Raw genomic sequence first — 24091 nt, forward strand, 5'->3', positions numbered from 1 at the left:
AAGTAAAATCTACCACAAAGGATAAGGAAGGACCCTTTTGTGCAGCCAATGACAGGGCTCCAAAATACATAAAATGAACTCTAAAAGCACTGAAAATAGAGATGGGCAGCTCTACAATAATAGTAGGAGGCTCCAACACACTACTTTTGGTGAAGGACAGAACATCCAGAAAGAAGCTAAATAAAGACAGTGAAAGTCTAAATGCCGCAATCAACCAACTTGATCTCATAGGCACATACAGAACACCCCACCCAACGGCAGACAAGCATATTTTCTTTTCCAGTGCACATGGAACGTTCTCCAGAATAGACCACATATTAGGTCATAAAGCAAGTCTTAACAGAATCCAAAACATCAAAATATTTCAAAGCATCTTTTCTGACCATAAAGCTGTAAAAGTAGAAGCCAATAACATAAAGCAAGTGAAAAAAAAAACCAAACGCACAGAAACTGAACAACAGCTTGCTGAAATACTACTGGGTTATAGAAGAAATTAAGGGTGGAATAAAGAAATTCGTAGAATCAAATGAGAATGAAAACACTTCCTACCAGGACCTGTGGGACACAGCAAAACAGTGCTCAGAGGTCAATTTATAGCAATAAATGCACACATCCAAAAGAAGAAGAGGCCAAAATCAAAGAATTATCCCTACAACTCAAAGAAATAGAAAGAAAGCAGCAAAAGAAGTCCTAGGGTACCAGTAGAAACAAAATAATAAAAATTAGAGCAGAATTAAATGAAATAGAGAAAAGAAAAACAATTGAAAGAGTTAACAAGACCAACAGCTGGTTCTATGAAAAGATCAACAAAATCGATAAACCATTGGCCAAATGGACAAAAGAAAAATAGGAGAGAAAGCAAATAACCAGAATAAGAAATGAGATCGGCAATATTACAACAGACCCAACTGAAATTAAAAGAATCATAACAGAATATTATGAAAAATTGTACTCCAACAAATTTGAAAACTAGAAGAATTGGATAAATTTCTAGAAACACACTACCTACCTAATCTAACACAAACAGATGTAGAACAGCTAAATAAACCTATAACAAAAGAAGAAATTGAAAAGATAATTAAAAATTCCCAATAAATTAAAGCCCTGGCCCTGATGACTTCACTGGAGAATTCTACCAAACTTTCAGAGAAGTGTTAACACCACTACTACTAAAGGTATTTCAGAACATACAAAAGGATGGAATACTCCCAATCTCATTCTATGAAGCCAGCATAACCGTCATAACAAATCCAGGTGAAGACACCACAAAAAAAGAAAATTACAGACCAATATTCCCCATGAACTTAGACACAAAAACCCTCAGCAAAATTCTAGCCAACAACATATTGAAAAAGTAATTCACCTTGACCAAGTAGGATTCATACTAGGTATGCTGGGATGGTTTAACATTTGAAAAACAATCAATGTAATCCATCATATAAATAAAAGACAAGAACCACATGGTCTTATGGGTTGATGCAGAAAAGGCATTTGACAAAGTCCAACATCCATTCATGATAAAGACTCTCAGCAAAATAGGAGTAGAAGGAAAATTCCTCCACATAATAAAGGACATTTATGTAAAGCCAACAGCCAACAGCACCCTAAATGGAGTGAGTCTGAAATCATTCCCCTTGAGAACGGGAACCAGACAAGGATGCCCTTTATCATCACTTTTATTCAACATTGTTCTGGAGGTCCTAGCCAGAGCAATTAGTCTAGGGAAAAAAAAAAAAAAAAGCAACCAAATTGGTAAGGAAGAAATAAACTATCTCTATTTGCAGATGATGTGATTTTATACACGGAAAACCCTAAAGAATCCACAAGAAAACTCCTGGAACTAATAGAAGATTTCAGCAAAGTATCAGGATACAAGATAAACATGCAAAAACCAGTTGGATTCCTCTATATGAGCAAAGAGAAAGTCGAAGAGGAAATCATGAAATGAATACCATTTACAATAGCCCCAAGAAGATTAAATACTTAGGAACATATCTAACCAGAGACATAAAAGACCTATACAAAGAAAACTATGAGACACTACTGCAAGAAACCGAAAGAGACTTACGTAAGTGAAAAAACATACCTTGTTCTTCAATGGGAAGACTCAAGATTGTGAAAATGTTTATTCTACTCCAAGCAATCTATAGATAAATGCAAGCCTGATCCAAACTCCAATGGCATTTTTTAATGAGATGGAGAAACAAATCACCAAGTTCATATGGAAAGGGAAGAGGCCCTAAATAAGTAAAACAGTACTGAAAAATTAGAACAAAGTGGGAGGCCTCACACTACCTGATTTTAGTACATATTACAACACTAGGGTAGTCAAAACAGCCTGGTACTGGCACAACAGCAGGTACATAGACCAATGGAACAGAATTGAGAATTCAGACATAAATTCATCCACGTATGAGCAGCTTGTATTTAACAAAGGCCCAAAGTCCATTAAATGGAGAAAAGACAGTCTCTTTAACAAATGGTGCTGGAATAACTGGATACCCATCTGCAAAAAAATGAAACAAGACCCATACCTCTCACACCATGCAGACAAACTAACTCAAAATGGATCAAAGACCTAAATATAAAATCTAAAATGATAAAGATCATGGAAGAAAAAATAGGAAGAACTCTAGTAGCCCTCAAACATAGCATAAACAGTATACAAAACATTGCCAGCAATGCACAAACACTGGAAGGTAAAGTCGATAACTGGGAGCTTCTAAAAATGAAACACTTATCCTCATCCAAAGGCCTCACCAAAAGAGTAAAGAGACTACCTATAGACTGGGAAAAAAAATTTGGCTACAACAAATCCGATCAGTGTCTAAATCTTTAAAATCTACAAGATACTGCCAAACTTCAACAACAAAAAGACAAATAAACCAATTAAAAAATGGGCAAAGGGTATGAACAGGAACTTCACCAAATAAGACGTTCAGGCAGCTAACAGCTACGTTAGGAAACGCTCATGATCAATAGCCTTTAGAGAAATGCAAATCAAAACTACAATCAGATACCATCTTACCACAACGAAGCTGGCTCTAATCTAAAAAACACAAAATAATAAATGTTGGAGAGGTTGTGGAGAGACTGGAACACTTATACATTGCTGGTGGGAATGTAAAATGGCACAACCACTTAGGAAATCGATTTGGCGTTTCCTTAAAAAGATAGGAGTACCATACGATCCAGCAATCCCAGTCCTTGGAATATAGTGTAGAGAAATAAGAGCCCTACAAGAATAGATATATGCACACCCATGTTCACTGCAGCACTGTTACAATAGCAAAGAGATGGAAACAATCAAGGTGCCCACCAATGGATAAATGGATAAACAAATTATGGTATATTCACACAATGGAATACGGTGCAACAATAGAGAAAAACAATGAATCCATGAAACATCTCATAACATGTAGGAATCTGGAAGGCATTATGCTGATTGAAATTAGTCAGTTGCAGGAAAAATATTGCATGAGACCACTATTATAAGAACTCAGGAAAAGGTTTAAACACAGAAGAAAACATTCTATGATGATTATGAGAATGGGGAAGGAGGAAGAGGGATATTCACTAATTACGGAGTAGACAAGAATTATTTTAGGTGAAGGGAAGGACAACACCATACAGGGGAAGTCAGCACAACTGGATTAATCCAAAAGCTAAGCAGTTTCCTGAATACAACGAAACACTTTGAGGGACAGAGTAGCAAGGGTGGGGGTCTGGGGACCGTGGTTCAGGGGACATCTAGGTCAACTGACATAACAAATTGTGTTAAGAAATTATTCCACATCCCACTTTGATGAGTGGTGTCCGGGGTCTTGAAAGTTAGCAAGCGGCCATATAAGATGCATCAATTGATCTCAATCCGCCCGGAGCAAAGGAGAATGAAGAACACCAAAGACTCAAGGAAATAACTAGATGGTGCCCGGTTACCACCAATGACTGCACTCTAAGGGAACACAACAGAGAATCTCTGATGGAGCAGGAGAAAAGTGGAATGCAGACCTCAAATTCTAGTAAAAGAGACCAGGCTAAACGGTCTGACTGAACACTGGAAGGGCTCCAGAGGTCATGGCCCTTGGACTCTCTGTTAGCCCAAAACTAAAACCATTCTGAAGCCACTTCTGCAGACAAAGATTAGACTGGACTATAAGACATAAAATGAAACTGGTGAGGATTGTGCTTCTTAGCTCAAGTAGACACATTGTGACTGTGTGGGTAAAGCCTCTCTGGAGGCGAGATGAGAAGGCAGAGGGGGACAGGAACTGGATGAATGGACACAGGAAATACACAGGGGAGAAAGAAGGAGAGTGCTGTCACATTGTAGGGAGAGCAACTAGGATCACCTTAACCATGTCTGTATAAGTTTTTGTATGAGAAACTTACTAGAATTGTAAACTTTCACTTAAAGCACAATAAAAAGAATACTTAATATTAAAAAAAAGAATTGTTATCCATACACATTTGCTAAATATTTACTTCTGAAAAGCTTCCATATACCATAACTTCCCCATTACCCTCACTCTGTTTATGATTTTTAAAATAAGCTTGAAAATTTCAATTTAGAACAATTTTATATCTTGCTATTATGATTTCACTTAAAGTAAATTTATTGCCAATCATAGCTTTTATAACAAAATATTAATTCTTTTTCCCTTGCAAATAATTCATTTGATTGGACTATATATATATATATACATTTTTTCTCAATGAGTCCATGTTTAAATTTCTTGTTTATAATTTCTTTTCTTATCCACTCCAAGCCTGTAAATACAATTTACAGAATGTAGTAGCAAGTTTTGATATAAGAACCTGGATTCACTTTGGAAACCCTGGTAACATAGCAGTTAAGAGCTACAGCTACAAACCAAAAGGTTAGCAGTTCAAATCCACCAGGTGCTCCTTGGAAACCCTATGGAGCAGTTCTACTCTGTCGTGTACGGTTGGTAGGAGTCAGAACCCACTCGATGGCAACGGGTTTTAGGGAACTTACTTTATGCTACATAAAAAAAGAAAATATAGCCACCAATTTACATATTATTTAGGTCAACAGTTAGGTTATCAAACACTTAGCATTTCTTAGTCACTGTGCAGGTCATGGTGCCACGAATAGTGATGTTTATGGTCTCCAGATACCAAAAGAAAAATGAGTAGTGATGGTGAACATTTAGAAATTTATTTCATCTAATAAAAAGTAAATACTTTTTTTCTGATTTTTGATGCTCTACCCACTATCATCTGATGCCTACAGCCACGTTTTCTTAGCATTAGAAATATTTGTTTTTCTGTGAAAGTAATTTACAAGTGAGAGCACCTTTCGTGAGGAAAGGGGTCATGAGCATCCTCTGAGGGAGGCTGAGGAATATACTCAGCATCGCATAATCCAGTATGTTGGCTGATGCCTTATTGTTTTCCTTGGCAATTTTATTGCATACTGACAGAAACAAAACAAATTAAGAGAACAGTTTATTGTGATACACTCAGTGATTATTTTTGAAAGCTGGAAGAATATATTTATTTTTACCTTTCAAATATTTTTGATATGAAAATAAAATGGCAGAAATCTTAATGAAAAGTATAATTTCTGGGATTATTTCCTTGTCTTTGGGACTCCTAATTAATTCTATAAAACATGAGAAGAACAAAAGAATTTATTTTGTATTCTCCTATGTAATTTCCATCTATCCTGTATCAGTATTTTTGAAGATGGGGTTACTTCAGAGTTTATGTCTTATTTTGTTAGAAAAAATTTTAAAAACTACCAAATTGTTTTAACAATGGTCTTTACCACTTACACAAATCTAATTCCCCTTCAACATTGAAATTTTACCCTCTGTGTACTTAGCTACATTCCCAAATTTCTCACTGGAATGACAAGATTTTGTTAATTTTAGATGAGTGGAATCACAAACATGAATTTTTGTCTAGAATGTGGGCAATTAGTTATAATATTCTAGTTTATGCTGTAGTATAACGAGTTTTTTTTTTTTTATAACACCAGTGATTTAAAAAAATCTCTGTCATAAAACGACAATAGTGGATTTCTGGATCACGCTGCACGTTATCTTGGGATTTGTCCTCCCTCAGGGACACAGGCTGATGGTGCTTCCCTCATTGTGAAGCAACAGCAATTTATGGAAGATGTAAAACCCAAAACCCAGTGCCGTCGAGTCGATTCTGACTCATAGCGACCCTATAGGACAGAGTAGAACTGCCCCATAGTTTCCGAGACGTAAAGAACATGGAATTTCACTCGCTGGCTCTTAATTCTTGCCATGGGTTACACATGTCACTTGCACTGATGTTTCACAGTCCACACCTAACTTCAAAGAAAAGGGAAGTGCAATCTAAACTTGAGCCAGGAAGGATGAAGATCAGATGACTAACCCACATTCCTAATCAAGTAGTTCACCCTTCTGGGTCCCAACTCCTCTCCAAAGGAGACAACCAAATGTCCCATTCAGTCATGGAATAAGCTCAAAGCCCAGGATCTCTTGGTGATAAGCAGTCACCAGTAAGGTCCATCTTTTATCTGATGACCTGTGAATTATCTAAATTTCCCAGTTATCCAAATATCCAGCATGTCTTGGTTGGACAGGGACAGGATAACAGAAATAAACACTGGTATTAGGAAAGAATGAGATATCCACAGGAATCATGAGCCCCCAGAAGTTCTGAAATTCCATTTCGCAGACATTTAAAGGCCTACTATATTTCAGATGAGGAATAGTCACTGATAAGGCCACTTTTCTGCCTCCTTGGAGTAGTTTTCTCATTTATTTTTTATAGCATTGCCCCGGGTCTTCTCTCTGAGATATGCTTTTTAAAAGATTCATATTACCTTATCTGCCGTGACGAAAAACCCAACAAAAAACCCACTGCCATTGAGTCGCTTCTGACTCATAGTCACCCTGGAACTGCCCCATAAAGTTTCCAAGGAGCGCCTGGTAGACTCGAACTGCCAAGCTTTTGGTTAGCAGCAGTAGCACTTAACCACCACACCACCAGGGTTTCCTATCTACCATGATAATTGTGGAATATGCTCTTATGGTTGCTAAAGAGTGTTTTCAACTAACTTTCTGCCCGTGGTGATTGGAGTCTGTGATAAAGAGACTACCATTTGACAAATATTTACTGCCTTCTGCTGATCACATGAGGAGCACACTTCTTCACTCCATCACGCATTAACCTAGTTATGTGATAAAGTTTGCTCAATAGCATGTGGCTGAAAGTGTCTGTATACCACTTCCAAGCCTAGAGTTTCAGTGATATTATATTTTCACTTTTCTCTATTCATCATCATGAGAAGAAAATGTCTCCAGTAGGTTGTCTCTTTCAAAAACTTATTTAAGTTTTCTAAGCCTAATTTCCTCATCTAAAAACCAGTTATCAGGAGAAAGATCACTAGCTATTTCAAAAGAGAGAACGCAATTCAGATAAGTACTTCAATAGGAGATGAAGGAATCAAGGAACCAAACAAGGGAAGCTGAATCAACCTAGAGACTCCCATCAGTATGTTGCTCCCAACACCCAGGAAACCGTCAAACAGCAGGACAAGATGGCTTCCAGGACCCCATGGGTGGGGCCCTCATGCAGAACCCAGAACCAAGGTGAGGACCAGCAGACAATATTTGAAACCATGGAGAGTGTGGCTATCTCATTGGAAGTGAAATCATGGCGAGCCATGGTTACTTCCAGGAACTATAGTTGAAGTGGGGAAAGAGAGAAGGAGAAATTTGCTGACTTCTGTCCTATAGCCTTTCTAATCTTCTGACAGTCTTACATTGTGATTTCCTACAAGAAATATGCTGGCAAAGGATCTTGGGAAATGTAGTTCTCCTTGGTATAGAGTCAGATAAAGTCAGTGAAAGTATCTGAAAACCAAGGAGCATTATAAAACATGCTGGCTAGTATGAAAAAATAAAAACCAATCATGTTGAGTCAATTACAACTCATAGCAACCCTATAGGGCAAAGTAGAACTGCCTTGTAGGGTTTTCAAGGAGCAGCTGGTGGATTTGAACTGCCAACCTTTTGGTAAGTGTCAGCTTTTAACCACTGCACCACCAGGACTCCAAGCTAATAATCCAAAAAATAGAGCCTGTCTTATATGGTGTGTGTGAGCATCTTCATATCTAGAGATTTTTTTCTTTAGAATCTGCTTTGTTTAATATTTTATAGCTAAACCATCTTTCCTTTTAATTAATATTTGTCTTACGTATCTTTTTGACCTTTTAAATTTCATATATTCTTTGTCTTTATATTTAAATATGCCTCCTTAAAATTTCACTCAAGTAAAATTTTGCTGAAGATAATTAAAAAATGGCTGCGGCAGTACATCAACAGGAAACTTCCAGAAATTCAAACTGATTCAGAAAAGGATGTGGAAACTAATGGGCTGCGCAGCTACCACAGCCTCCACCAGACTGAGTCCAGCACAACTGGATGGTGCCCAGCTACCAACACCGACTGCTCTGACAAGGATCACAGTAGAGGGTCCAGGACATAACTGGAGAAAAATGCAGAACAAAACTATAACTTACAAAAAAGACCATACTTACTGGTCTGACAGAGACTGGAGAAACCTCAAGAGTATGGCCCCTAAGCGTCCTTTTAAATCAGTACTGAAGTCACTCCTGAGGTTCACCCTTCAGCCAAAGGTTAGACAGACCCGTAAAACATATCAAGACTAAATGGGCACAACAACCCAGGGGCAAGGATGAGAAGGCTGGAGGGAACAGGAAAGCTGATAATGGGGAACCCAAGATTGACAAGGGTAGAATGTTGACATGGTGTAGGGTTGGCAACCAATGTCACAAAACAATATGTGTATTTATTGCTTAATGAGATATTAATTTGCTCTGTAAATCTTCATCTAAAGCATAATTTAAAAAAAAGAGAGAAAAATCAACATATCCACCTGATAGCATTTGGGAATTACTATTATTTCCATCATTGCTATCACATAATAACAAAGACCTGTGCATTGTTAATTATAATTACAACATTTATTGTGCACTGTCAGGAACAGTGCCAAGTACTTTTCATACATTGTTCATTCCATGCCCGTATTAACCCCACGAAGTAGGTGCTATTATCACATCCAGAGTCCTGTGGATAGTAATGGGTAGGAATGTAAACCTAGGTTGAAATTCTTAACCACTGTTACATTAACTTCAGTTCTACTTCTGGCCACGGTGGTTCTGTTTTTGTATATTAATTGATTAAATGCATTGAGGAAGACTGAAACTATAAACCCAGAGAGAAAAATATGAATATGTAAGTATATAGCCATGGAAGGATTTCAAAGGATGATGGAATCAGGGTATTATAATGAAGAAAGATCTGGATCATTAGGATGGCCGACCAAAGAGTAAGAAACACCAACTCTTCAGATGAACTATGTGAGCACTACCCAACTGGCACAATGGTAAGTTCCATCACTTGTCTTGTCAAAGAAGATATGACATACTGAAGCCATATACAGCTGTATTTCTGTATGACTTGATTCTGATCCATTGGGCAGACAATCATGTATAATGACTCTGATCTACAAGAAATATGTGCTCTGTGTACTAGGCTTTGGGTACACAGATATATGTTCCCTTTCTTTTCTTTGCTTTTTTAAATAAGTTGTGGTTAAATAAATATTAAAATAAAAAAATCCTGATTTAAAAGAAAAAAAATAAAGTGACATGGAAAGAGGGATATAATTGCTGATGTCCAGTGGATCTTGGCTAAAAGCTGAGAATACCAGAAAGATGTTTATTGTTGTTGTTATTAGGTGCAGTGGAGTCGCTTCCAACTCATAGCGATCCTATGTACCACAGAAAGAAGCACTGTCCGGTCCCGTGCCATACTTACAATCGTTGTTATGCTTGAGCCCATTGTTGCAGACACTGTGTCAATCCATCTCATTGAGGGTCTTCCTCTTTTAAGCTGACCCTGTACTTTACCAGGCATGATGTCCTTCTCCAGGGACTGATCTCTTCTGACAACACGGCCAAAGTATGTTAGATGCAGTATCACCATCCTGGCTTCTAAGGAGCATTCTGGCTGTACTACTTCCAAGACAGATTTGTTTGTTCTTTTTTTTGGTATATTAAATATTCTTTGCCAACACCACAATTCAAAGGCATCAGTTCTTCTTCAGTCTTCCTTATTCATTGTCCATCTTTCACATGCAAATGAGGCAATTGAAAATACCACTAATGCTTGGAACCTGAAATATACGAAGTATGAATCTAGGAAAAACGGAAATCTTCAAAAACGAAATGGAGCACATAAGCATCGATATCCTAGGCATTAGTGAGCTGAAATGGACTGATATTGGCCATTTTGAATCGGACAACACATAGCCTACTACGCCAGAAATGACAACTTGAAGAGGAATGGTGTTACATTTATCGTCAAAAAGAACAATTCAAGGTCTATCCTGAAGTACAGTGCTGTCAGTGATAGGATAATATCCATAGGCCTATAAGGAAGACCAGTTAAGATGACTATCATTCAAATTTAGGCAGTAACCACTAAGAACAAAGTTGAAGAAATTGAAGATTTTTTCAGCTTCTGTAGTCTGAAATTGAGTGAATGTACAATCAGGATGCATTGGTAATTACTGGTGATTGGAATGTGAAGGTTGGAAACAAAGAAGAACAATTGGTAGTTGGAAAATATGGCCTTGGTGATAGAAACAATGCCGGAGATTGAATGATAGAGTTTTGTGAGACCAATGACTTCTTCATTAAAAATACCTTTTTTCACCAACATAAACAGCGACTATGCACATGGACCTTGCCAGATGGAATACACAGTAACCAAAACGACTACATCTACGGAAAGAGACAAAGGAAAAGCTCAATATCATCAGTCAGAACAAGGCCAGGGGCTGTCTGTGGAACAGAAAGATTTTTATGTGTTAATTATTGACTATTCAAAGGCATTTGACTGAGTAGATCATAAGAAATTTTGGATAACATTACAAAGAGTGGGAATTCCAGGACAGTTAATTTTGCTCATACGGATTCTCTACATAGACCAAGAGGCAACAACTGGAACACAACAATGGGACACTGCTTAGTTTGAAATCAGAAAAGATGTGCATCAGGATTGTATCCTTTCACCATACTTATTCAATCTGTATGCTGAGCAAATGATCTGAGATGGACTATATGAAGAAGGCAGCATCAGGATTAGAGAAAAACTCATTAACAACCTGCAATATGCAGAACACACAGCCTTGCCTGTTGAAAGTGAAGAGGACTTGAAGCACTTGCTGATGAAGATCAAAGACTACAGCCTTCAGTATGAATTACACCTCAAGATAAAGAAAACAAAAATCCTCACAACTGGACCAGTAACCAACCTCATGATAAACTGAGAAAATACTGACGTTGTCAAGGATTTAATTTTACTTTGATCTACAATTAACTCCAATGGAAGCAGCAGTCAAAAAATCAAAGGATGTATTGCATTTGGCAAATTGGCTACAAAAGCCCTCTTTAAAGTGTTAAAAAGCAAAAATGTCGCTTTGAGGACTAAGGTGCACCTGACCCAAGCTATTGTATTTTCAGTTGCCTCTTATGCATGTGAAAGATGGACAATGAGTAAGGAAGACCAAAGAAGAATCGATGCCTTAGAATCACGGTGCTGGTGGAAAATATTGAATATAAAATGGACTGTCAAAAGAATGATCAAATTTGTCTTGGAAGAAGTACAGCAAGAATGCTCCTTAGAAGCGAGGATGGCAACATTTTGTCCCATGTAATTTGGACATATTATAAGGAGGAACCAGTCCCTGGAGAAGGACATCATGCTTAGTGAAGTAGAGGGTCAGCAAAAATGATGGATTAACACAGTGGCCGCAATAATGGACTCAAACATAGAAATGATAGGTTGGGCGAAATGGGGCAGTGTTTCATTACGATGCACATAGGGTCACTCTGAGTAGGAACCGACATGAAGGAACCTAAGGACAACAATTTAAAATACTAAAAGATTTTCTCCAGTCTAGATTCTTTGCTTGGAACATTTCTATTTACATTTGCTGAAAAACTTGTGTTTTTCAGCTTATTAGTGTTTTTATTTTAAATTAAAAAAATCTTTATATTATTCAATGTAGTGATTTTTAGTTACCTATCTTCTCCGTGTCCCCCCTTCATCTCATTCTTGTCTTCTTTGGATTGATTATTTTTTGCATTTCACGATTTCTTTGTATCATTTAAGGCAATATTCACTTTACTTTTTTATGTTTAGTGATAATCTAGGATAATGTACCATACACTTAATTAATCAAAAACTAATTTTATTACAACTTCATCTACTCAAACAATAAAAGATATTATATATTTTAACTCATATCTTCACAGCTATTGCTGTCTAAGAAACCACCACGAAACTTGGCAGTTTAAAACAATAAGTTATTATCTCCCCAGGATTCTGGGTTGAGTGGTTGGTTCTCTGCTAGAATGTCCATTTTGAAGTTGCAATCAGATACTGGCTGGAGTCATCTGAAAGCCTATTGGGCTGGATGTCCAAGAATACTTCTTCACTCCCATGTCTAGTGCCGCAATGCTGCTCCATGGGACCTCTCTCTCCAGCAGACAGTTATGGGCTTTTTACGTGACCTACAAGTTCTTGACTGAGTTCTCAGCCACTCTACTTGGTGCCATTCACTGAGAAAGAATTTTCTGCAGATTTCCTGGACCTACTTGAGGAGCTGGGAGGTTAATTTCTAGCTAACCCACACAGAATTGTGTTGTCCCTTACATTCCCTGGTTTGTTCAGAGTTCTTCTGAATCCTCACCTTTAGGGGCCTTGTAGTTTATCTCCTGTTGTCCATGAAACACAGAGCCATGAAAGTTGATACAGCATTGTTTTTTTATTTCCTTTGACTAATATTCTGGTAAAGAAGCTACTTCCTTCTGCCTTATTTTTCTAATTACTGTTTTTATTTGTGTATGTGTGTGTCTGTGGTATATATATGCAGTTCTTTAATGCATGAAAGAAAAACTTAGATCCACATACCTGTAATCTGTTTCCAAGTCTGTCTATCTATCTATTCAACTAGCTGTGTGTTGGTTATGATACCTCATCTGCCATGTTTCCAGGCACTGAAGTCTCTGTCATGTTATTTTCACATTACTAACTTAAATTTAATCTTGATTATATATATATTTTTAATTTTAGGAATGCTGTTTTTACAGACAGAATAGCTGTATATCAGAGAAGCTAACTTACCCAAGGTACATGTTCTTAGTTGACTGATCCCAGACGGCAACCCCGGCCTTCTCACAGAAAAATCTAAGTGGTTTTTCCTCAACCACATTGTTTTTGATTTTTCACTTCTAGAACATCTTAAAACTTTAATCAAAGCCGAAGTGGTAAGACTTCTCTGTAATATAAAATAATTCTAAACAGATAATAATATTATTTTCGGAACAATGGTTCCAGATTATATGAAGCAGGGAAAGAGAATTATAACCCCTTTTATTCAAATGTAGTTGATATCTTTATTTTGGGTTTTAGGTAACACATATATTCACCTAAGCACTATTCCAGTGTGTGTATATGTGTGTATGTGTGTGTGTGTGTGTGTGTGTATCCACAAAGCACAGCAGTTTAAAATAACAATTATTTATTTTGCAAATGAATTTGCAATTTCAGCAGGTTTCATCAGGGACAGCTCATCTCTACTCCACACTTCATCAGTGGAAGTGGCTCAACTGGGAGCTGAAAGATACACTTCCATGATGTACCACCAAGGACTGAAAAAAATGGCTTTGAATTTGGCCGGGCTCTCAGCTGGGGATGTGCACTAGAAGTCTTCGTTTCTCTCTTTGTCACAGCATGGGGATTATATAATTGCACCAACACAATTACTCTTAAGACATTTCTTAAAATAGGGAATGGGGCAGCATACAGCACTTGCAATTCTAAAATTCTGGTAGAAATTGTTGCCAGCTCCTTAACTAAGATTCAGTGTGATTCTCTGGGAATTATTCTACATGATTTTTTCCTCTGCTTTCTGAGTCACCCTTGCTCTACCATGAGAAAACTGAGTAGTCACCTCAATCAGCTTACTCCTTAGACCAAACTAGTGATATTTCTGTCAGAAAAACATGCTTGCAAACATTGTGAGTTTTCCATGAATCTTACTGGAATTTACTCCATTAGACAAAACCCACAACTACCAACCTTGGGCTTCCTGTGACTCTGCTGCCCTACAGTGCCCTGAAACATTTTAGTAGTCCTATATATTTTTAACTAAAGAGAATCTACAAGACTCTCAAGATTTATAGAAGGTCTTTTGTCTCTTTGGATGTTTATTTAAGGTTTTTTTTTTTTTTGTACAGTGTCTTAAATCGTCCTGAAGCCTTAATAAATGATTTTAGAGTCACAACTTGTGTTGGATCTTTGGCCTGAGGCCCTTTCTTAATTTGAGACTTCTTTGCTGAAAGAAAGTTTTATTTTTGAATCCACTGTGTACTGACTCCTTTGTACACAATATATTTTTTTCTTCAGCTCATCTCTACTCTTACGTTTTAACACAGGTCATGAAAAGCCAATTAGCATTTTTATATTCTGTCTGGAAGTTTCTTTAACAAATCTTCCCACAGCAACATTTTGCAAATATTTCTTGATGTCTTCTTACGTATTTTATGTTTGATGGTCACATTGGGTCCTTATTTCATTTGAATTTATTTTATCTTCATTATGTGATTTAGGATCTACATTTAGTTTTCAAAAGGTATTATCCCCATCAAAATTAATGATTTCCATTATTTATCAAAAAATACAAATTATACACTTATCATATGCTATTTAGAAACTCAGTCACTCATACTTATTGCCAGAGCCCTAATTTCAGAGCAAAAACACCATTGCAAATTATAACAGGAGGACAAATATAATTTTTAATTAGTTTACCATATATAAAAACAATCATATAGGAACAATGCAGCCAGATTGGCAAAGTAAGAGCAAAATAACTTGATAACACAAAAAGAAGAATTTAAATGGGATGAACAAAATAGCAAAACAATATTTTAGAAATGTAACCTGTATCCAGTTTGGTTGCTGCCCTTTTGGCAAATTATGCTCAGCATTGATATCACATAAAATGTCTCTCCAGCCACCTCCTCAAGGCACCCTTGACTTCTTTATTTCTCACACTGTATATAAGGGGGTTCAAGACAGGTGTGAAGATGGTATAAAACACTGAGACCACCTTATCATGGTCCTCTGAATCGTTAGATTTGGACCTCATGTAGATGAATATGATGGTGCCATAGAAGAGTCCCACAACCACCAGGTGAGAGGAGCAGGTCTTAAAGGCTTTTTTTCCAGCTCCGGCTGACCGCATGCAGAGCACTGCAGCCAGGATAAGGCTGTATGAGGCCAAAATGAGAGACAAAGGGATCAAGAGCATCAGAATGCAGCAGACATACATGAAAAACTCAAAAATCGTGGTGTCAGCACAGGCAAGGCGTACCAGTGATGGTGCTTCACAGAAAAAGTGATTGATTTCCCGTGAGTGACAGTAAGGGAAGCTCAAAGTGGCACCAGCCTGCATCAGCCCATCGATCCCTCCCAGGAGCCAGGAACCTGACGTCACGAGTAAACAGAGCTTCTGACTCATGAGAATGGGGTAGCACAGTGGGTGACATATGGCCACATAGCGGTCATAGGACATGGCCGTTAAGAGGAAGCATTCACTCCCTCCCAGAGTGAGAAGCAGGAAGATCTGGACTCCACAGCCAGTGGGAGAGATAGACCTAGTGTCCATCAGGTAGTTGGCTGCCATTTTGGGAACGATGGTGGAGACCAGCATCATCTCCATGAAAGAAAGCTGGCTAAGCAGGAAGTACATGGGCATGTGGAGTTGAGGGTCCACATGAATGAGAATGATCATAAGGGTGTTGCCCATCAGTGAGGTGATGAAGATCATAAGCACCATGGCAAACAGGAATAGGTGGATCTGTGTGTGGTTAAAGGCCCTAGAAGAATGAAGTTTATTCCTGTGGTGCCGTTTGCATTGACCATGGCTCTACTGGTGCCTGAAAGATGTAAAATGATGCAGAAATAAGATTTGTTTAAAAGGAAAAAAAAAAAAATTTTTTTTTTTTTTTTTAAAGGAAGCTTGTACATATCTTTATGAAAACTTGATCAAATGACTTGGGAAATCTCAGACTTGGAGGGCTAATTGCTACTTTAATCTTTCACTTACAAACAAGATTTTTGCCATAGCATAGTACTATCCATCTCTGCTGTTACTATACATTATTTTTTATTCACACAAAGTTAGATAACATACATGTACAGTAGTACAACTTACACCTCTATTGTTTTTTAATAAATTTGTCAGTATGCCACACGTAATTTACTCATGGTGTTAAGAAATATTACTTATGCAATCCGAGTTCTTTACACTTTGGGTATTTCTATATTGAAGGAAATTCAGATTTATGCACTTTAGTAGGTATTGAGGTGATATGCCTATAGTTATTACTTTTGCATGTGTTTTAGATATTTGCTTAATGGATTCTCACATGATTTTCTTCAATATCAAGACAAATAAATTACAACTGATAAAACTAAGTTTGATGGGGAAAAAACAAAAGCAAAAATTCTCTATTCCACACTTACATGCAGCCTGTGCTCTAAACACACTAGGCTTTCAGCCACCACAGATACTACTGTACCCGTCGCCATATCATTTATATTATCATGACTTGCTTTCCTGATCATGGTGCCTACATCTCATTAAGTTTAGAACCCCCTCTACATTTAAACTTTTATGTATTATGTTCTCAAACAATGCTGCTGATTTTAATTTAATATATAATATATCCATTCTAAGGGAGCCCTGGTGGCACAGTGGTTAAGCTTTCGGCAGCTAACCAAAAGGTTGGCAGTTCAAACTCACCACCACTCCTTGGAAACTCAATGAGGCAGGTCTACTCTGTCCTATAGGGTCAGAATTGACTTGACAGCACAGGTGTTTGGGTTTTATCCATTCAAAAAAGTTAATAATTTCATAAATGAACATAATTTGTATTGCATGCAATTTTCACATAAATTTGGACATCAATAATCTTATACTTCTAAAAGTAGAAGACAAAAACTAATCCATTGATTATGACTTATCCAAATGATATTCTCATATAATGAACCTGAGGTCCAACATCTCCCACAGGTAAAATATACAGGTACTCATTCACTTTCAGAATAGCTCCTCTTTTCACTAGAACCTATAACTTCCGTTTCTTTTACGTCTAAGTATTTTTGGTGGTAGGAATGGATGCACATGTAAATGGATTCACCTATTATACTTAGGTAGGTGGTGTCTTTTGCTCACTAATTCAAATTGTCAGAGAGAGCTGTGAATTCAGGATTACCAACAGTATTATGTTTGGACTTCATTCCTAATCTGTGGTGTAGTAAATCCTTTTTTAGTTTTTCTGTAATTTATTTGGAAAACATTGCAAATTTTGTGAATGGTCTATGATCTTCACACCTTTAATACATATTAAAATTTTTTGATTCTTAGTATATACCAACATTGACTTTCATATCAATAAAATATGTAGATGTTCCATTTTTCAAAATTGATATAAATATGCTATAATAGTGAGCATATCATTCTTTTATGCTTTGTTCCCTCAAATATATATATTTTGAGTGAAATATATATTCAGTTTAATATATTTTTAACTACTGCCAAATTTTATTACATCATATATATGCAATTTATATATATATGAATATAGATGTGTATATATATAATGTTTATTTAAGAATACTTAGCTTCTTTCCAATCTTTTGTTAATATAACCCATATCCTTGTGCATGTGGCAAGATTTTCTCAAGTAAATATTTCACTAGAATATTTTGGGTTTAAGATAATTGCATCTCCACCTTTTACACTCCAGTCAACTGTCAATTTGTGTGATAATTCCTCCACATATTTTACTGTTAGATGCGATAATTAACAGCAATCATGTAAGTGTGAAAATAAATTTAAATTGCATGTCACTTAAGTTACATGGCAGAAACTCTTTTAATCTATTCATCGACCTCTTGGATTTCTTCTGCAAACTGTGAATATCTCTAATTCATGGTTTCTAGATTGTTTGGCTTTTTCTTAATAATTTAAAGAATTTCCCATGTATTTTGTAATTTATATATTTAATTTATATATCTTTATAACTTGTTATTTATATGCATTGTGAATATCTTCTCCAGTTGATTTTATACATTTGACATTTTTGTTATTTTGGACTGAAGTTTTGCATTTTATATTACATATATTTGGGATACTTATATGATATTAATAATTTAATATTAATGTTCTGCATTTCATTAATAGGCTACCATTTTAAACAATTTCAATGTTATTTGGATCAAACAACTTGTTATTGGTATATAAGTTGTTTGAATCTATGATCATTGTTGATTTAATATTACATTGTACTGTCTTTGCATGCATGAATATTTAACATATTAAACTCACAAAATGTATTGCTATAGTTCATCTTTTAATTTGTAGTCTCTGATTTTTTTTTTAAACAAAAGAGGGATAATCAGTGTTCTTAAAGGCCACTAAAACATAGGTGTAAAGTAGTCTGTGTCTGTAGATTTTTTTTTTTTTAAATAATGTATTCACTTTCCTATTAGTTTCAGGTAAGCTGTGTTTTCCTATTACTTTTTAAATTCATATGACTTTCTATTTTTAAGGAAACATTTTCCTTTTCTAATCTATTTTCTTTGTTAGCGTTTCTCACTGCATTGGGTGGATGGACAGGTCTGTGTCTCTGGCTGCCGCTGAACTGGAGGCCATGACATGCAAAGTTCATTCACTTAAGCCGGCCCTGGGTCAGGGCACACTGGGTATAGACATACAAGTTACGAGTTGCTTAAATACATGAAGACTAGGAGTCAGAACTCTAAAGACCTGTCCATATTTTGTTCACAAATACGTGTTATATTTGGGGAAGGTCACTTACTTTCCTATGAGCCACTCTCCTTGTTTCTAGACTGGGAAAATTCACAGACTTTGGTAGACAGCTGTACTGGAGCACTGTTTTCAATTGTTTCCATCTGGCTCATTCTCTGCTTTGGCGATTTGATAACCGCCTGCTAAGGCCCTGAGCTTAAGGGCAGCTTTCCAATGTTTCTCAGATGCCAAGATTCAATGAATATGATTTTGAAAGTCTTCTGTAGATTTAAATTTAAGATGAAATTATTTTAAATTAACTGTATTTGAAAATATTATCATATCAGGCATTCTATTCGCTGGACAAACAGTTCATATAATGTGAAATATATGTATATTTCACATTTAATCAGTATAAATTACGAAGTTCAGAAAAGTTACATGACTAATCTAATAATAAACATTTAAACTGGTAGCTGTATTCATCTGAAGGTTGTCTGAACATAGAAGTACATATTTAATGGCCAGGTTTCTGGAGTTTGAATACCTATGCCACTGTTTAGTAGTTGGATAAATTTGAGCAATATGCTTAAACCTCAGTTTCATTATGTGCAAAATGAGATGACATAATAGTATCTACTATAGGATTATTTGATAACTACAAAATAAAATGTATATAAGTACATTGGAGAATGCATGCACAAGAAGATAGCTCTAAAAAGTTATTGATTATTATCATTATTATATTGTTATTGGCCATACATAGATGTTTCCTACCAAAATATTTTGAAAGTAAAATTAGTATTTTCCCATAACTCACATGGAATGTAATGTTACTTATTTCATACCAAAGAACAAAAATATCATTACATATCAGTCTTCATTTTTCAGCATAAGTGACATGTTTTCTGTGTTCCTTGAGATTTTTCTGTCTGCCCTCTGTCTGTCTACCTTCTATGAATTTATTTTGAACGTAGAGGAAACACTCATGACCATGGTAAATTTAATTATTCCAAGGCTATTAGGTTACTTGATTATTAATTTTACAATGTGTTCTCATGCCTTTAATATTCAATGTGTTATAAGAATTGTAATAGATACCATGAAACTTGCCACAAATTCAATAATGTCTCAAAATTCAATCAAAATTTTTTAAAATAGCAGGTAAAAAGAGAAAATATTATCTGTATTTCACATCAAAAAGGCAGTTGTTCCCAAGTGAATTCAATTCTGTGTAATTCCACACTACCAAAGTACAAGAGGTTATGTAGGTCAGATAAACTTCTAGTTGTCTATAATATTTCTGTACAATTTAAAAGAGGATAAAAACGTATTCCCATTTATTTTCTAGTTGTATAAAGTGGGTAATTGCAGAGAGCTCAGAGTACTTTTAGATCCATTGTCACATTTTTCTGTCTACCTCAATGTGGTGTTCCCAGAATTAGCAAAGCTTCCCCTTTCTCAAAGGTACACTCTATGTTACATACCCACCTGTCCAATATTCTGGCCTGGCACTAGTATGTTCATTTCTTCAATTCAATCCAAAACAATTCCAAGCCAAAATGACTCTTACTTCACAACTGCATGATATAGATGGAGTAACTCAGACATAACAAGGATTTTTATAACTGTAGCAAACAATGTCCCAAGTCCTATGTTAACCCTGGATGTGCATTTCCTCATGGAATGTCACAACAATTAAATGAGGTAAACTGTCACTGTTTCAGATTTGCAGATGAAGGACTGGAGGGTTAGATTAATTTATTTTTCCCTGGTCTCAAAAGTAGGAAGCATGGGTCCAAAATCCTGGTCATGAAAGTAAACTCCCCACAGTTATTTTGGGCTTGCCAGCCAGTTTTTTGTTTTGTTCCAATTATTATCTTAATAATGACAAAACTTTTTGAATAAAACAGACAACATAAATAAAGAAAAAAAAACTTTTTGAATAAAACAAACAGCATAAATGAAGAATGGACCCTCAAACACATCGTTGTTGTTAGATGCCATTAAGTCACCTAACACACGGCTACCCCGGGCAAAATGCTGCCCAGTCCTGCGCCATTCCCATAATCGGTTGTTGATCGGACTATTGCCATCCATCGGGTTCACTTTGGCTGACTTTTCAGAAGTAGATCGCTAGCCTTTTCTTCCTAGTGCATCTCAGTCTGGAAAATCTGCTGGAGCTCACTGGAGCAGCTGTGAGTTCTGTGAAGTTAGGCACCTCTCTTATAAACTGTGTGTCTCAGGTTAGTGTATTTAAAATGGGTAACTGTCTTACTTTGTAAAAATGAAAAAAGATAGTGCATGTAGAATGTTTAATTAAATTATTTATATTTAGTATGTTATCAAACATAAATTTTATCTCTACACAAACTTTTTCCCAAAGAGAAATTCATGAATAGAGAATTTAATAGAATCAGATATATGCATCCATTTACCTTAGAGTCAGAGTATTAACTAAGGCTCAACTTTCCTAAAAGCTTAGTACAGATTGTCCCCGACTTAAGACATATTTGAGTTACAACAAACTGCCCTATGACTATCCTTTTTTTTATCTTTGTACATCTTATTATTAGTAATATGTACTACATATAACGTTGTAGCACGTAATTTGTTGATGTTATCATTCTCTTGCCAATCCCAAAGACAAATAAAGATTGGATTTATAAAGATACTGTTAATAGGAGACAAAAATAATGAATATTTTTTAAAAAATTAGATATTCTACTTATATCAGAGCTGACTTATGACAGAGTCTTCAGAATGGAACCCTGTCTTACACTGGGAAATACCTGTAATATTATTTTCATAATTACAATTTGATAAAGATACATTAGTGCAATATAATCATGAAAGGATGTTTTTTCTCACTGGAAATTAATACATAGTTTAAATGAAATTTTTATAATTTCTATGCATTCAAACATTATACACTCAATGTCTCTTTATGATATTCATTACCAGTAGGAATGCAATGAAGATTAATCTCAGGGTAAAAGTGAAAAATCCTTTATTAGTCAATTTGGCAATATGGAGTGAGAGCCAGAGAGCTAGTCTTGTCCCTTGAAGCATTGCCATACCTTGTGGATATCGTTCTAAAATATGACTAAAAAAGAAGGGCTGGGAGGAGACCCTGTAAACACAAAGGGCTTATTTTGCAAGGTTTTCCACAATGTGCATCCTGAACTATTGTAGAACTAATAAATTTCCCATGGAACACAATATAACAGCTGGAACAATCTTAGATATCATGCTAATCGTATAAACAATATTTTTCAAATTGTAAAAAATGTATACGGAAGAATATAAAAGGAATAGTTATGATGTTATCAAGTGCAATCCAGGTGCTTTAATTTCTGTGCTTTCCAAATAGTATGATTGTGATATAGTTTTTAAAATTACAGAAATTAAGTGGGCCACAGTGAAAGCATTAGCGCATACCATCCCCGGTTGTAAGCACTCAGTCTAGGAGTCGTAGCACTAACCTGCATCAGAGGAGCCACCGTGCAGGAGGTGTGGAATACTCTAAGCCTCTGGTTCCCAGATCACCGTTCGGATCCCCACCACTGCCTCTGTTGCCGGTATAAAATACAAGGCACCTGGCTAAAGCCTTAGGGATTCCTGAGCTTCAGGCTGCAGAAATGCTCGTGGGAAAGCATTCGGAAGAATACAGATGACCACATGCTCTCCTCATTTATCACCTCCATACAGGATTATTTTAAAATTTCAGGATATTTGATCTCTGAAGATAATGACCTGTTTTATCAACATGCTAAAGTCAGGATGTGATTATTTTGAATATGATGCTTGCCTTATAATATTATTAGTATTAAATGAGATACGATGCATAAAGCACTTAACTCATACCTAGAAAATATACTTAGTCCACAATCCTGTTAACCTAAACTTTCACAATAACTAATGTGTCAAGAAAGAGCTGGTAATGATGTGGGGAATAGAGTGGACTTCTAGACATGTCTTACCCAACAAAAGGCCATGACCGAATTGAACTTTTCCAGTCTTGAAACTTTCTAGTTATATATTTTGGGCCTGTTATATAACCTCTCTGAGCGTCAGTTTAATCATCTGTAAAAGGGGCATAATAATGCCTCTTCCATAGGATTATTTTTAGGGGCTACTGTATAGAATAAGGAGCCCTGGTAGTGCAGTCGTTAAGAGCTCAGCTGCTGATCAAAACGCCAGCAGTTCAAATTCACCAGAAGCTCCTTGGAAACTCCATGGGGCAGTTCTACTCTGTCCTATTGGGTCACTATGAGTTGGAATAGACTTGATGACAATGGGTTTGGTTTTGGTTTCAGGTATGGAATAAATATAAAGCACCAGATCTATCAAATAAGTATAATTTCATTATCTCCTTTCTTCTCTGCTTTAGCTGAATATGTTGACTTATGAACTGACGTACAGTAATGAGAGTTTTTTTTTTAATGTCTTTATCTTGCAACAGAAAACAGCAAAAATCAGTTGCCATTGAGTTACGTCTGACTCATGGCAACCCTGTGTGTGTCAGAGTGGAACTGTGCTCTGTAGAGTTTTTAATGGGTGATTTTTCAGAAGTAGATCACCAGGTCTTTCTTCCAAGGTGCCTTTCGGTGGACTTGAACCTCCGTATTTTCAGTTAGCATCTGAACATGTTAACTGTACCACCCAGGGGCTCTGCTCCAGGAGATTATACAGTATAACTGTTTGCACCACTCAGGAGCTCCAATATGGGAGGTTATACGATGCTGTGCTACATAATCAAAATATAATAAGCATTAACTAATTGATTTGTTACAGCTCTGCTTATGAACTGGTTAAGGGTTAAGAAAATGGGCTGAATTATTGCCGTGCAATGAATCACTGTTATATGGCTTTTCTAGCCCTGGTCTTGTAATTTCACAAAATGATTGTCTGGGCCAAAATTTTGCAAGGTATTAGTAGATTTACTACAAAACTAGTGGATTGAAAATTCACTTAATGGGATTGTGCCCTTTGTGGTCCAACTAGGAGATTGGTTGTTGTTCCTATTCTGTTAGGCTTATATAAGGGCCAAATCCACAGAGGTTCTGGGGCCCCTCACTACCATCAAAAAGAGCATAGAGTGGAGTGCATCCTTTGGACCCAGGGTCCCTGCATCGAGAACTCCCTA

This window comes from Loxodonta africana, unplaced genomic scaffold (genome assembly GCF_030014295.1).
Source record: "Loxodonta africana isolate mLoxAfr1 unplaced genomic scaffold, mLoxAfr1.hap2 scaffold_95, whole genome shotgun sequence".
NCBI classification, from domain to species: Eukaryota; Metazoa; Chordata; class Mammalia; order Proboscidea; family Elephantidae; genus Loxodonta; species Loxodonta africana.